At 36.2% G+C, this 13,756-nt stretch overlaps 1 long non-coding RNA gene across 3 annotated transcripts in view; it reads left to right on the top strand.

Moving 5' to 3' along the window:
- The first annotated feature begins 206 nt into the window (after positions 1 to 206).
- Positions 207 to 13,756, top strand: part of LOC144330084 (uncharacterized) — a 105,364-nt gene continuing 91,814 nt past the window's right edge. The window contains exons 1-2 of one of the 3 annotated variants that reach the window (XR_013395947.1): positions 207 to 237; positions 2,138 to 2,346. This is a non-coding gene — a long non-coding RNA (uncharacterized LOC144330084). The remainder of the gene's footprint in view (positions 238 to 2,137; positions 2,347 to 13,756) is intronic. The other 2 variants (XR_013395948.1, XR_013395949.1) reach the window with 2 other exon arrangements.

Below are 13,756 nucleotides of genomic sequence, written 5' to 3'. Positions count from 1 at the left end.
ACAATGTTCTCAAGGATTGCATGCTGTTTTTCCACCCTGTGTGAGTTCCAGATTAGACAAAACAATCACAAGCAACTTGTGTCAGTTCTTCCAGCTGCCCCCAGACAGATTAGAACAAACAAAATTCTTTCCAAATGAGGTGTGTAATACTCCCTCCAGAATCAGGAAATGAGGTTCTGGGAAAGTGGGCTGCTGTCTTCAAAATCACTGCCAAACTGGAGAAGGGGTAGAGCAAGGGTAAGTAAAAATGCTACATAACTTTTCTACGATTTTTAAATGGCCTTTTTCTTGATTCAGCATTTGCTTGGTTATTATAATTCTTTTATTGATTTCCAGGGTTCTGACAGTTGATTCCGACAATTTTGCTTGATTTTTCTGTTTCTGTTTGAAGAATAAATTGTTAGAGTTGCCTACTCCCGCACTTTTGCTGACATCATCTCTATTTTTAATTATTTGTTTTCTGGACATTATAGTAGACAACAAAAGAGAAATAGAGATGAAATACAGAACAAAATCCCTGCAATTCTTTCCTGCTCCCGGAATGCACTTTGCAATGGGCAACAACATGAACTTTTACAAATTCAAAGGTGAAATCCAGGTAAAGGTGTCCTGAAGGGATTTGTGGTCATGCTGTTGCTAGACTTGAGTACTTTCGTTCCTTTTACATATCTCCATTCTAATGAGAAGACCCTACCTTTTCATAATTAGTGTGCCAATCTTAGCAACAGAAAGAAGACTAAAAATAATTTTGTCCCTGCAGTGTAGCAATGTGCCCAATAAATGTATTTGTTTGGATCCTCAGACAATTAATTTTGGCATTATGTGTTCATTATTCATCCATTGATTAATTTACTCAATATATAAACTCTCTCTCTCCATATATATATATATAATCTATATATATTTGTATATATGTATCTACATGTGACTAGGGGCTGTTGCATTGGACAGCATAGATCTAGCTGGTTTCTTGAGCTGTTATTTTGGGCATTACCAAGTGGTACAGTGAGAAAAATTAATGTTTTATACTTAAAATAATTTGTTTCTATACTATACTACATATGATACAATCTGTAGTGTAAACTGCACAGTTCTTGAACACACACATATATATATATGTGTTGTCATTTAAGTGTATATCATTTTATTCATTAGTGGTATGCATAAATGGAAAAAAAAATCCCTGACCTCATGGAGCTTATATTTTAGTGGTGGAAGAATTTTTAAAGTATGTAAATAAATAGACTTAATAAATGCATATTACAAATATATATTATATAATATGCAAATATAGGCTATATAGAATTTTAGTTTTTAAACCATATAGTAAGGTTAGAAGATTTTGGTAGTGATGCCAATGAGAAAGGGTTATAATTTTAAGAGAATGATGAGATTAATCTTTATGGAGAGGTGACGTTTAAGAAATATATCAAATATGGTAAAGGAAGTAAGCAAAGAGTGGTTCAGATAAAGATTCAGTCAATGCAAAGGCTTCAAAGTGGGACTTGACATACGAACCACAAGAAAGGTATTGTGTGGAGTGAGCAAGGAGAGGCATAGTGAGAAATAATCAGAAGGATTTTTAGAAGCCAGATGCTGTTGGCCACTATGAGTCATTTTAAAGACCTTAGCTATCTCACACTTCACACTTTGGTTAAGTGATCTCTCACTCAGGAATCATTAGAATATTTTGAAAAGGGGAGTGATATGATTTGACTTAGATTTTAAAAGAATCGTTATAGCTACTGAGTCAAGAATAATCTCTGGGGTAAAAAGGACATAAACATGAATTTTCTGTATCTCCTTCCCACTAAATTATCCCGTCACCTTGTCCTGCTGCACCTTTCCGGGGTTTCTAAAGAGGAATTACATGCCGTGATATGACATATTTAAGTTTTATATCCAATTCTCCTAAATTCTGATCAACAAGTTCTATTGGTCTAGTTTTCAAGACAGTGAACATCAATGTCATTTTATGGCCTATTGTCTTCCCAGTCCAGCATGGACAAGATTCATTGTCCTTTTCCTTGATGCAGTCCGATTCAGTGTCTCTGCACTTCCAGTGCCTATTTTCATTATTAGTTACGATTCTTTCACTTGCAAAACAACTTAATAAAGAATTGTTTTATATTTACAGTCATATTTCACCAAAACCAAGGGCAGAAATGAAGCCAAGCTCCGGAGAGTGCTGGAATCCGTAAAGCCACTGGGAATGCACCCAATCTTTTAAGAAAGTGAATATGATTGACCCAGCTTGCATCAGGTCTATCTTGATTAATCAGTTGTGTCCAACTGGACAGTCACATTGTACGAGGGTAGCCATAAGGGGCCCCCTTGTGGAAGGAGGTGAGATATTTTCAGAAAACATAAAATGGTTCAAGAACTGTGCAGTTTATACTATAGATTATATCATATATAGTATAGTATAGAAACAACTTATTTTAAGTATAAAATATTAATATTTCTGACTGTACCACTTGGTAAATGCCCAAAATAACAGCTCAAGAAACAGCTAGATCTGTGCTGTCCAATGCAATACTCCCTAGCCACATGTAGCTATTGAACACACTTGAGATGAGACTAGTCCAAATCAAGATGGACAAATAGTACAAAATACACATTTGATTATGAAGACCAAGTACAAAAACAGAACATAAAATGTCTCAATATTTTTTATTAACTACATGTCTGGATACACTGCATAAAATAAAATGTATCCTTGATATATATATACATATAATTTTTTTACTTTTTTAATGTGGCTACTAGAACATTTAAAATTACATATTTGACTCACATTATATTTCCATTGGACAACACTGAGCTAGATTCATAATACATTTTAACACTCAATGAACAGCATATAAAATATATGCAAATATGTTGAGATGTATACATGATATATAAGTCAATGCTCTTTTAAGTTTCCCTTGGAATCCCTTAATCATATTCATGCATTTGTCTCCAGCTTCTGTGAACTTTGCTTCTAATGACTTGTATCTGCAATGCTCTTCACATAACTTCCTCTTGGCTAGGAGAGCCACCTTTTCCTGCATGCCTTAGAACTCACACCCCTCCGGGGCAGATTGTAGCCAGTGACTGACTTATAGATCAAGAATGCCCAGCTCCTGTGCTTTGAGTTTTGATCAACTGTGAGGTGCAAACTATACTCCAGAGTTCCCCACAGGATCAGCTAGAGATTAGACTTTGCCTGAAATCGCACCCTTGTTAACTTCTTCCCCTTCCCTGTCTTACTTTCTCAATTCTTTTACCACTTTATCCTGGGAGTGGTACCTTAAACTATTTAGGTTGGTGCAGAAATAATTGTGGTTTTTGCCACTAACAGTGAAGGCAAAACTCCAATTACTTTTGCAACAACCCAGTACTTGCACATGAATCTTTATCTCAGGCTTTGCTTCTGGAGAACTAAAACAGGCACTTGGTAATTTTCTTTAAGTGGCAGCTTGGACAGATTTTTGTAATAAGGCTATGATTCCTGATGAGCCATATTCTCTCCCATGCTGCAAAGAGTGTTTCCTCGGAGGCACAGAGTCCACAGAAATCTACAAATGCAGAGTTTTAATCAATATCTCAGTTTTCAAAGAAGGAAAAATAATAAATGGATATGGCACTGAAGGACAGTGTGTAATTGTGAAAGTCTTTTCTTTGGTTACTGATAAAAGTAATTTTATTCCAGAGAAGACCAAATTTATCTCAAAAATCTCCTTTGGCTTAGAGGAGAGTATGTTTGGATCGTTCCTTAAAAGTCATGTGGAGACATGTATAAGGCATGAGTGGTGTGCAATGGTACATCTTTGAGCAATTAGCTAAGTACCCTAGGACTTGCCAGGACTATCTGTCAGATTAAATATGGAACAATGCCCAGCTTCAACTCTGGCAAAAATAAAACAAAGAAAAACACACACACACACACACACACACACACACACACACACACAAAGAGGTTAAAAACAATGTAATAAACCATGCTAAACTAAGTACAAAAAAATGGAAAGTATTGAAAAAGAATAAACTTTAGTAAAGAGGCTGAAGGGCAAAAAGAAAAAAATACAACAAATATTAAAAGTCTATTTCTTTTCCCATGTTAAAGAAAATGTTATTTGACATGAAGATCACATTTTTTATTTGCACTTAACACTGGTCTGTGTTATCTTAATACAATAAGGGAGCCACATATTTATTCCTATTTGCTGTAAATGTATATTTTCCATGAGAAATATCTCTCTAAAATTCTGTTAATATGTCTCCTTTTTCCAATTTTGTCATTGACTAATCTTCCATTTTGTAATTTTGGTTACATCAGGGTATCAAAGATGTTGGTTTTAAAAACTGAGAGAAAAAAAGAGACAAAATATCAGTGATTTCAGGATATGTTTGAAAAGTTGCCTTCTTCCATACACAAAGCTGACACATAAAAAGATAAGGGAAGGTTGAATTTGTTCTGGCTTACAGAAAGCCCAAGGTATTGTAGTCAGAATTGAAGAAGTAGGCAAATATGTTTGCCTAAAAATGAAAAATGCTTTTTTTAAATAACAGCAAATATTTGCCTTCAGTTGAGAGCAAATCGATGTCACTCATCTCTGAAGGAGTGTTGGTTGTATTGGAAATATCAGGACCTACGATGCCACCTCTGTCATTCCTCAGCTCAGCAGCAACATCCTACCAGAGCGTAGACTTGTATGGACTGAGTGAGAGGCTGTGGCTTGTTTCGAGTAGAGTAATAGAGTTCAAATACACTGATAATTGGGAAAAACAGACCCAGTGAAGGCATTGGGATAGTTTTCCAATGGAGAAAAAAGTGGATTTTATTCATAAGAAAGTAGTAAATTGGTAAATTTGCCCAATATAGTTAGCAAGGCAATATCACAAATAAATTTATTTAGAAAAAGATGGGGGAAAGTGCTCAAGGAAGCTTAACGTGTGTCCTTAAACCACCAGGAATAATTTTGCTGGTCTTACTTGCAATTACATTGTTTTCTCTACTCTTTCCTTAGTTATTTGCCATGTTGGCAAAACTCACTTTGATTATTCTTATATGTTAAACATCAATGATTTTGTTAGTGATGTAATCTACGGCCAAGCACAGAGTTGTACATAGAATGAGAGAATAGAATAATAAAATCTGCTTTTATTACTACTTTTCAATAAGAAATACTTATCTGTTCAAGCTGCCCCAGTAGAAATAAAAATTATATCTAAGAATTTGGTTCTTATAACCATTGGGTATTTAAATATTTATATTTAAAGTTGAGTTTCACTCAGTCTTAAGGATAGAATTGGCTGCTATTTTTTATTTTTAATCTCTTCTATTAATTAACCTTGTATGCATATGTCTACCATAAGATTTCTGAATCCTTGCATAGTATGCTAAAATGTAATGGGTTACAGTAGACACACAAAGTAATAGTGGTAATAGTGACTTCAACTACAGCCATGAATGAGCTGTTTAGTATAAGCAATTTTTCCAGATACCTGAAGTTTAGTTCAAGTATCCAACATTTTAATTGTAATAATCTTGCTTAGATGTATTTCAAAAATATAGATATTTCTTTCATTTATCCTTGGGCAAAAAGCATCAATGAACTTTCACTTTTACTTCATTATTCAGAATTTTCTTTATATATCTTAATTAATATCCTAGGAGCCATCGAGGGATGAAGGATTGTTTGCCTTTACAATAAAATACCCAAAACTGTTACGCATTTTTGTTTTGTGGCTTTTGTGTGTGCATGTGTTTGCATGTATACATGTGTGTGTGCATGTGCGTCTTATACTATGTCTCCCTCCATTTATTAGCTATTGTGAGTTATGAAATCAGATATTTGAGGGCAAAGAGTATATTCTAGAGAAATACAAACATAGAAAAACATTAAATTTCTTGTTTCCCTACAGATTTTTTGACATTAAAAAATAAATATTCTCTAAACCTTAGTTTCCTCATTATAAAGTGGACTTATAACTATAGTCATCTTATAGGGTTTGTAGGAGGACAAAATAAGAAATTATACATAAGTATCAAAGAAGGGGTAGTGGTCATTACTATTCCTAATGTTGCTGTCATTATTATTATTATTATTATTATTATTATTATTAATAGAGTGCTGGTCCTTTGAAGGAGAATCTAAGAACAATGCAAAGAATTAAGTATTAGCATATCAAAGCATGCATGAACTAGGGACATTGTGCTTGGTGGTTAGATTCACTTTCTTCTTGATTACTAGTTTTGGTCTGTGTTTAAGTTGATGGATGCTCCGGAAAGTGATCCCTGGATAAATGAGTTGTATCAGTATTACGTAAAGGATATTGAGACCCTGATGCTAAAAAACCACTTATGGCTCTTTGAACTGAGAAAAAGAGGCACTATTTCAAATATGGAAGCTGCCTTGGTAAGAGACATTTTAGTGCTTGAGTAGAAAACTACCTATGTGAAGTACCTTTGCAATTCTTTCATTCATTTAGTTAATGTATAGTTATTGAGTGTTAGTTCTGTCCTGTTCTAGGTTCAGAGAACTATGAACCAAATAGGTGGAGTCTATCTTTATGAAGATTGTCTGTCCTTATGTTTTTTTTATGGAGGGAGATATACTAGGTAAGGGAGTGCAGGGATGATGAAGCAACATTTTCCGTAAGACATGCACAATATCTTACAGGTTTCAGATATTTCCTCACATAGCCAGGAGGAACTGGGCACATGGCATGAACTTCAACACATGCTCATTTGAAGGGAGCCTCATCAAGTGTCTCAAACTCAGAGAAGGAATAAGAAGTATATTAATTATTATGCTTGAAGCTGTGTAACTTCTGGTTTGTGCCACATGTTTAGCAAATTGACCTTTTAGAGATATGAAATTCATTTTCCTCATCTACAGATTATAAACAATTATACTTAAATTTAGATTAGAGATGCAAGAGATATTCCTACTCTTCAACCAGAATGTGAGAATGTGAGGGCATGAATTCTTATTTACTGCTTTATTCCCATTACACTGAATAGGACCTGATACCTAGAAAATTCTCAATTTTTTTTTTAATGAATGGATGATTTAAAAATATAAAGTCATTAGGTAAATTCCAAGAATTAATATTATTGATATTATCATTACTACACTTAAAGTATTATTGTTTACACATGAAATTAATCTTTAAAAGTTCTATATGAAATTTTCCACTTGAATAAATTTAATTCAACTCACAACCACGTTTGAGTCTATATGGATCAGATATCCTATTTTGATACAGATACAAAAGCAAACAGGAAATACAATGCCTCTGCCTGCATTATGGTTGTATTATAATAGAGCTTACAAAATATTTCCATTATTTTTCCAATAGAAAGACATTCTCATCGAGAAATCTCACAGCTTACTGCACTGAATTTTATAAGGTTGATCAATAAGCAAATGGCACTGAGATTTCTCACTTTCCAGTTGATATTGAAACAGAAGTTATTAGAGAAAATGGAGACATTCCTCTTTTTTTCTTTTGACCATCCATTTATATATTTTTTAATTTTTTTATTATTTTAAGTTTGGGGTATGTGCACAGGATGTGCAGGTTTGTTACATAGGTAAACATGTGCAATAGTGGTTTGCTGCACAGATCATCCCATTACTTAGGGATTAAGCCCAGCAGCCATTAGTTATTCTTTCTGGGGCTTGCCCTCCCATCACCCACATCCCCGAGAGGCCCCAGTGTGTGTTGTTCCCCCTGATGTGTCCATGTGTTCTCAAAGTTCAACTCCCACTTGTAAGTGAGAACATGTGGTGTTTGGCTTTCTGTTCCTGCATTAGTTTGCTGAGGATAATGGCTTCCAACTCCATTTGTGTCTGTGCAAATGACATAATCTCCTTCCGTTTTATGACTGCATAGTGTTCCATGGTGTATATGTACCACATTTTCTTTCTCCAATATATCATCGATGGGCATTTAGGTTGATTCCATGTCTTTGCTATTGTGAATAGTGCTGCCATGAACATAAACATGCATGTATCTTTACAATAGAAGGATGTATATGATACAGATACATCTATATAATATATATCTATATAATGTATTATATAATACATAATACATCTATATAATAGAATGATTTATATGCCTCTGGGTAATGGGATTGCTCGGTCAAATGTTATTTCTGCCTCTGTCTTTGAGGAATCACCACACTGTCTTCCAAAGTGTTTTAACTAATTTACATTCCACCAACAGTGTAAAAGCACTTCTTTTTTTTCTGCAATCTTGCCAGCATCTGTTGTTTTTTAACTTTTTGATAATACCCATTCTAACTGATGTGAGATGATATCTCATTGTGGTTTTGATTTCCATTTATCTAATGATCAGTGATGTTGAGCTATTTTTCGTATGTTTGTTAGCCACATGTATGTCTTTTTATTTACTTTTTTTATTTTTATATGTTATTGAGGAACAGGTGGTATTTGATTATATGAGTAAGTTCTTTGGTGGTGATTTGTGAGATTTTGGTGCACTCATCACCCAAGCAGTATGCACTGCACCCTGTTTGTCATCTTTTATCTCTCACCCCCTTCCCACCCTTTTCCCCTGAGTCTCCAAAGTCCATTGTGTCATTTTTATGTTTTTGCATCCTCATAGCTTAACTTCCACTTATGAATGTGAACATATGATGTTTGGTTTTCCATTCCTGAGCTACTTCACTTCGAAACATAATCCCCAATCTCCTCCAGGTTGCTGTGAATACCATTAATTCATTCGTTTTTATGACTGAGTCGTATTCCATCATGTATATAAACCACAGTTTCTTTATCCACTTATCAATTGATGGGCATTTGAGTTGGGTCCACATTTTTGCAATTGCAAATTGTGCTGCTATAAGCATGCAAGTGCAAGTATCTTTTTTGTATAATGACTTCTTTTCCTCTGGGTAGATTACCAGTAGTGGGATTGCTGGATCAAATGGTAGCTCTACTTTTAGTTCTTTAAGGAATTTTCACACTGTTTTTCATAGTGATTGTACTAGTTTACATTCCCACCAGCAGTGTAGAAGTGTTCCCTGTTCACCACATCCATGCCAACATCTACTATTTTTTTGATTTTTTGATTATGACCATTCTTGCAGGAGTAAAGTGACATCGTATTGTGGTTTTGATTTGCACTTCCCTGATCATTAGTCATGTTGAGCATTTTTTCCTATTTGTTGGCCATTTGCATATCTTCTTTCGATAATTGTTTATTCATGTCCTTAGCCCACATTTTTATGGGATTGTTTGTTTTTTTCTTGTTGATTTGTTTGAGTTCATTGTAGATTCTGGATATTAGTCCTTTGATGTAAGGACTGTTAGATGTACAGATCGTGAAGATTTTTTCCTACTCTGTGGGTTGTCTGTTTACTCTGCTACTGTTCCTTTTGCCATGCAAAAGCTCTTTAGTTTAACTAAGTCCCAGCAATTTATCTTTGTTATTATTGCATTTGTGTTTGTGTTCTTGGTCATAAAGTCCTTCCCTAAACCAATGTCTATAAGAGTTTTTCCAATGTTATCTTCTAGAATTTTAATTTTTAGGTCTTAGATTTAAGCCCTTAATCAATCTTGAATTGATTTGTGTATAAGGTGACAGATGAGGATCCAGTTTCATTCTCCTACGTGTGGCTAGCCAATTGTCCCAGCACCATTTGTTGAAAAGAGTGTCTTTCCCCATTTTATGTTTTTGTTTGCTTTGTTGATGACCAGTTAGTTGTAAGTATCTGGGTTCATTTCTGGGTTCTCTACTCTGTCTCATTAGTCTATGTGCCTATTTTTATACCAGTACCATGCTGTCTTGGTAACTATGGCCTTATAGTATAGTTTGAAATCAGGTAGTGGGATGCCTCCAGATTTGTTCTCTTTGCTTAGTCTTGCTTTGCTTGCTTTGGCTATTTGGACTCTTTTTTGGTTCCATATGAATTTTAGATTTTTTTTTTTTTTTTACTAATTTTGTGAAGAATGCTGGTGGTATCTTGATGGGTATTGCACTGAATTTGTAGATTGCTTTTGGTAGTATGGTCATTTTCACAATATTGATTCTACCCATCCATGAGAATGGGATGTGTTTCCATTTGTTTGTGTTATACATGATTTATTTCAGCAATGTCTCACAGTTTTCCTTGTAGAGGTCTTTGACTTCCTTGGTTAGGCATATTCCTAAGTTGAGCACAAATCTTCTGGTACATTGGCTCTTTATTCTCATTAGTTTCAAAGAATTTCTTGATTTCTGCCTTAAGTTGTTTACCCAAGAGTCATTCAGGAGTAGGTTGTTCAATTTCCATGTAGTTACATAGTTTTGAGTGAATTTCTTAATCTTGTATTCTAATTTGATTGCATTGTGGTCTGACAGACTGTTTGTTATGACTTCAGTTCTTTTGCATTTGCTGAGGAGTGTTTTACTTCCAATTATTGATAAATTTTAGAGTAAGTGCAATGTGGAGATGAGAAGAATGTATATTCTGTTGTTTTGGGTGGAGAGTTCTGTAGATATCTATCAGGTCCACTTGATCCAGAGCTGAGTTCAGGTTCTGAGTATCTTTGTTAATTTTCTTCCTTGATGATCTGTCTAATAATGTCAGTGGGGTGTTAAAGTCAACCACTATTTTTGTGTGAAAGTCTAAGTCTTTTTGTAGGTCACTAAGAACTTGCTTTATGAATTTGGGTGCTCATGTATTGGGTGCATATAGATTTAGGATAGCTAGTTCTTGTTGAATTGAATGCTTTACCATTATGTAATGTCCTTATTTGTCTTTTTTTCTTTTTCTTTTTTTTTTAATCTTTGTTGGTTTAAAGTCTCTTTTGTTGGAAACAAGGATTGCAATCCCTGCTTTTCTCTGTTTTCCATTTGGTAAACTTTCTTCCATACCTTTATTCTGAGCCTGTGTGTTTATTTGCATGTGAGATGAGTCTCTTGAAGACAACATACCAATGGGTCTTGCCTCATTATCCAGCTTACGATTCTGTGTCTTTTAATTGGGACATTTTGCCTATTTACATTTAAGCTTTGTATTGTTATATGTGAATTTGATCCTGTCATCGTGATGCTAGCTAGTTATTTTACAGACTTGTTTATGTGGTTGCTTCATAGTGTCACTGGTCTGTGTACTTCAGTGTGCTTTTGTAATGACTGGTAACAGTTTTTGCTTTCCATATTTAGTGCTTCCTTCAGGAGCTCTTACAACGCAGGCCTGGTAGTGATGAATTCCCCCAGCATTTGCTTGTCCAAAGCAGATTTTATACTTCCTTTTCTTATAAAGCTTAGTTTGACCAGATATAAAATTCTGGGTTGGAAATACTTTTTTAAAGAATGTTGAATATTGGCCCCTAATATCTTCTGACTTGTAGAATTTCTTCTGAGAAGTCCACTGTTAGTCTGATGGGCTTCCCTTTGTAGGTGACCTGGCATTTCTCTGGCTGCTCTTAATATTTTTTCTTTCATTTTGACCTTAGAGAATCTGATAATTATGCATCTTGGGGTTGATCTTCTCAAGGAATAACTTACTTGAGCTCTCTGCAGGTCCAGAATTTGAATGTTGGTCTGTCTTGCTAGGTTGAAGTAGTTCTGAATGATATCCTGAAGTATATTTTCCAATTTGGTTCCATCCTACTCATCTCTTTCAGGTACCCCAATCCATTGTAGGTACAGTGTCTTTACATAACCCCATATTTCTCAGAGGTTTTGTTCATTCCTTTTCATTCTTTTATTCTATTCTTATCTGCCTGTCTTATTTTAGAAAGATATTCGAGCTCTGAGATTCTGCTATTGATACTTGTGATTGCATTGTAAATTTCTTGTGTTATGTTTTTCAGCTCCATTAAGTTGGTTATATTCATCTGAAAACTGACTGTCCTGGCTATCAGCTTTTGTCTTGTTTTATGATGATTCTTAGCTTCTTTACATTGGGTTACAACATGCTCCTTTAGCTCAGCAAAGTTCATTATTACCCACCTTCTGAAACCTACTTCTGTCAATTTAGCCATCTCAGCCTCAGTCCAGTTCTGTGCTCTTCCTGGAGAGATGTTGTAGTAATTTTGAGGAGATAAGGCACTCTGGCTTTTTGAGTTTTCAGGGTTTTTGTGTTGATTCTTTCTCATCTTTTTGGGGTTAACTACCTTCCATCTTTGAAGCTGCTGACCCTGGAATGCGGTTTTTGTTGTTTTCTGTTTGTCTGTTTTTCTTTTAACAGTCAAGCTACTCTACTGTAGGACTGCTGCAGTTTGCTAGGGGTTCACTGCAGACCCTAGTTGCCTTGTTTTTTCGTGTGCCTTGAAGTATTATCAGTGAAGGCTGCAAACCAGCAAAGATTGTAGCCTGCTTCTTCCTCTGGAAGCTCAGTCCCAGGGAAGTACTGACATGTTGCCAGCCCGAATTGTACCTAAAGGAGGTGGCTGGAGACCTCTGTTGAGGAGTCTCATCCAGTCTGGAGGAATGGGATCGGGGACCTGCTTTAAGAAGCAGTCTGGCTGTTTTTCGGTAGCAGAGCTGTGCTGTGTTGTGGGGGACCCTTCCTCATCTGGGCTGTCTGGACTCTCCAGAGCTGCCAGGCTGGAACAACTGAATCAACCAGACCACAGAATAGCAGCCACCCCTCTCACCAGGAACTTGGTCCTTCTCAGGCAGACTCCAGCCTATTGCCACTGGCTGGCTAGAATTCTAAGCCAGTAGGTCTTGTGAGGTGTTTTGGAAGTGTGTCCTGCAGAATGATGCTGCTCAGTTCCCTGGACTTAGCTCCTCTCCTAGGGGTATGTAGGGATAGATCTCTCACCTTGCCAGAAATTCTGGGTCCAGAGTAGAAAAACTCCTGGGTCTTTGTGTGTGACCCAGCAGCTGCTCTGCAGGGACTTCACACAGCTCTCTGTATCAGACCCAAGGCCCTGGGGGTATGGGCTTAGAAGGGGACCTCTGATCTGCTGGCTGCAAAGATCTGTGGGAGAAGTGTGATTTCCCAGGTGGAGTCACACAATCACTCACCACTTCCCTTGTCTGGGGGTGGTGGTTCCTTTGGCATTATGCCACTCCTAGGTAGGCCATCACCCCATCCTGCTTCTCTTCATTCTCTGTGGGTCGAGATGTTTGCCTAGTCAGTCCAATGTGAGAACCTGGATATTTCAGTTGAAGGTGCTGAATTCACTCACCATTTTCATTTCTCTCCATGAGTGTTGCAGACTGTAGCTGCTTTTAACTGGCTGTCTTGGCCCAGTCCAAGGCTTTCTTTTATAATGTCCTCAGTTTATAGATGAGAAAATAAAAGCCTGAGAGATGACTATTTTGTTGAGACTTCCTTTGTTGGGAACACCTTTCCACCTCTTCTCAGCCTAGCAAGCCCCCACTCATTCTTCAAGGCACAGCTCAAATGTCCCTTTGTCTGAGAAGATCATCCCTAACTCCTCCAGGATGAGTCAGTTGCTAAGCCTGCACTTAATTCTTGTCTCTATCATAGCAATCAGAACAATGATCTGAAATGTGGCTGAACATAAAAATCACCTGGGACACATTAAAAATCCCGATTCCTGGGCCTTGTCAGTCCTAATGGGTCAGATTCTCCTTAAGGGTTACCTGAGAGTTTGTGTTTTAAATAAGAATCAGAGGGGACTCTCATGATCATGTGATATAGAAAGCATTAAATTAAACTAGCATTCAGCTAGGATGGTTCTGGTTGCAAGTAAGTAAAAATTTATTTCAGACTGGGTTAAGCAATGAAGTAATTTATTAGCTCAGATAACATTAAGTCCACAGGCAG

The sequence above is a fragment of the Macaca mulatta genome, chromosome 7 (assembly GCF_049350105.2).
Source record: "Macaca mulatta isolate MMU2019108-1 chromosome 7, T2T-MMU8v2.0, whole genome shotgun sequence".
Lineage (NCBI taxonomy): Eukaryota > Metazoa > Chordata > Mammalia > Primates > Cercopithecidae > Macaca > Macaca mulatta.
This window is presented reverse-complemented; position numbering and strand designations above follow the sequence as displayed.